A 2,500-nucleotide genomic window follows, 5' to 3' on the forward strand; every position below is an offset into this window, starting at 1 on the left:
CCGCCGCGTCCCGGTTGCCGCGCGTGTACCCGAGTTCGCCTGTCCTGCACTCTGCGCCACAGGGCCGAGCACGGGGCTCGGCCCGCCGGCGGCTGTACGGCCCTCCCGGGGCTCGCTCGCCGAAGGCCCGCCGCCGATTCCCCGAGGCCGGTGGGGGACCGCCCCCGTCTGCCCCTCTCGCCTCCGCTGGCGCCCGCCGCCGGTGCCCATCGCCGGGAGCCGGCCCCCCCCTGTCACCCGACGGCGATCCGCCGCCGCCGGGGCAGGGGAGGGTCGGGCCCGGGGGAGGGTCCGGCGGGGAGCGGGCGGCAGTGCGCGGGAGGGTCGGCGGGGCTTGCTCCCCCGGCGCCCGCGGGAGGAAGCGGCGGGCGGAGACGCGAGCGAGATGGCACCCCGGGTCGGGACGGGTGCCGACGGGTCGCCACCCCTAAGCGGTGGGGGGCGGACCCGCGGCGGGCTGCGGCGGAGCAGCCCGTCTTGCAGAGACGGCGAGGACAGGCGTTCCGGGATGGCGCGCGGGGCGGGCGCCGGGCGGCGGCGGACCCCGAGCGGGGGCCGTCGCGCCAGGCCACGCGAGGCGACGGGTCGTGCCCGAGCGGGCGGCCCAAACCACGGCTCTCCTCCCGGGCGCAGCTGCCGCCGGGCGCCGGGTTACTGAGGGAAACCCCGGGCCCCGGGAGGAGGACGAGGTCGTGGCGGCGGGTGTCGGGCGCACCCCGCGGGCGGACGCTCCGCCGAGGGGCGCCGGAGCCGGCTGGCGGGTGCCGGGTTTCCCCTCCGCGTCCCGTCTCGCTGCTGCCGCCGAGGCTGCCGCCGTCGCCGCGAGGCGGCGGCGGCCCGGCGGCGGGCGGCGGCGGGGGAGGCACCCCCGCGGGGATTTCAGGTCGTTTCCCTCACCCCAGGGCCAGGTACCTAGCGTCCGCGCTCCTCCTGCCCCCCCTCGGTGACCCACCCGTGTGGTCCCGTGTGCCAGCTCGCTCCTCCCGGGCGCCGCGCCGTGAGCGCCGCACCGGCCGTGCCCTCCCGCCCTTTCCGCTTTCCCTTTCTCTCCCCCCCCCCCACCGCTCCAGCCGCCCCGCGCCGTGCCGCGGGGACCGTGCTGCGAGCGGGCCGGGCGGGGGGGGGGGGCGGGGTGGCGGGAGGAGCGGAGGGCCTCCGGCCACCGCGGCCGCCGGTAGCCGCCCCGGGTAGGGATGGCCATGGGCCCCGGGCTCCGGGCCCGAGGGTTCTCGGCGGGAGAGCCGGGCGGGGGTTTAAAGACTCGGGCGGCCCGATGCGACCCGGGGGGCAGCCGGGTGTGCTGCCGGAGGGCCGGGGGGCCGGCGCGCGCGGGCGCCGTGCCCCCCCATGCCAGCCGGCGCGCCCCGCGCTCGCCCTGCGGGCAGCCGGGACGGAGAGGGGTACCCTGCCCCCTCTCTCCGCGGTCTGGTCTCGGCGGAGGGACGCCGCGCGGTCGGCTGGCGCCGGCCTGCCTCGAACGCGTGACCCCGGCGCGAGCGCGTGCTCTCGCCGGGACGGTGAGCCCCCACCCACCGCGGGTGGTGCGGACGCCGCGCCTCGGCGCGATCCGCTCTCCTCCCTGGCCGGGGCTCTCGGTCTGCCGCCGTGGCCGCTGGCGGCGGCGCCCTACCCGCCGGCACTCCGCCATCCGGCGCGCCTGCCTCGCTCTGCCCAACCCGGCTTCGCCGGGCGGCGGGCGGGCGGCAGGCGGGCGGCGGGGGCGGCCCCCCCCGTTCTCCGCGTGGAGACGGGGAGAGCGGGCGCCGTCCCCGTCCGTCCCGCCTTGCCCGCCCGCCCGCCGCCGGGCGTCTGTCCGCGGAAGGGACGGGAGAGCGCGTGGTGTCGTCCGGGAGGCTGTGTGTGCGCGCGCGCGGGCGTGGGCGCCGCCTCGGGGCCACGGCGGAGCCGGAGGCCGGCGAGGCGAGCGAGGAGCTGGGGAGCGCGGGGCCGGTGGGCCGCGGGCGCGCGGGCAGCGGCCGGTGCCGCTGCCGGTGGCGGCCGGGCTCCGACGCTGGGGGTCCGCGGGGAGCCGCCCCCTCCCCCAGCGTCCCCGAGGCAGGCGGCGCGGCCGGCGCGCTGCTCCCCGCCGGGCCGGGCCGAGCCTGGGCGCCTGGGCCGGACTCGAAGCGAGCAAAGGGTTGTCCCAGGTCGGGAGCGAGGGCTCCCCGCCCTTCTCGTTCGGGTTTTCCTTTTCCCTTTTTCCCCCCCCACTCTGTGCTCGTACGGTCAGCGGGGCGAGCCCCTCTCTCTGGCTCTCGGCCGTCCCTCGCTCAGCAGCCGGCGTCGGCGTGAGGAGGGAGGCGGAGCGGAGGGGGGGCCCTCAGGGGCTGCCGAAGGCTGCCCGGTCCCCCCGCGCGCGCGGCGGGGACCGAAACCGAGACAACTCTTAGCGGTGGATCACTCGGCTCGTGCGTCGATGAAGAACGCAGCTAGCTGCGAGAATTAATGTGAATTGCAGGACACATTGATCATCGACACTTCGAACGCACTTGCGGCCCCG

The 2,500-nt window shown here is 79.4% G+C and overlaps 1 non-coding gene across 1 annotated transcript in view; it reads left to right on the top strand.

The window, feature by feature from the left end:
• The first annotated feature begins 2,381 nt into the window (after positions 1–2,381).
• LOC136995624 (5.8S ribosomal RNA) overlaps positions 2,382–2,500 on the top strand; it is a 153-nt gene continuing 34 nt past the window's right edge. The window contains exon 1 of the ribosomal RNA XR_010887169.1: positions 2,382–2,500. This exon is cut by the window's right edge and continues 34 nt beyond it. This is a non-coding gene — a ribosomal RNA (5.8S ribosomal RNA).

This window comes from Apteryx mantelli, unplaced genomic scaffold (assembly GCF_036417845.1).
Source record: "Apteryx mantelli isolate bAptMan1 unplaced genomic scaffold, bAptMan1.hap1 HAP1_SCAFFOLD_141, whole genome shotgun sequence".
NCBI classification, from domain to species: Eukaryota; Metazoa; Chordata; class Aves; order Apterygiformes; family Apterygidae; genus Apteryx; species Apteryx mantelli.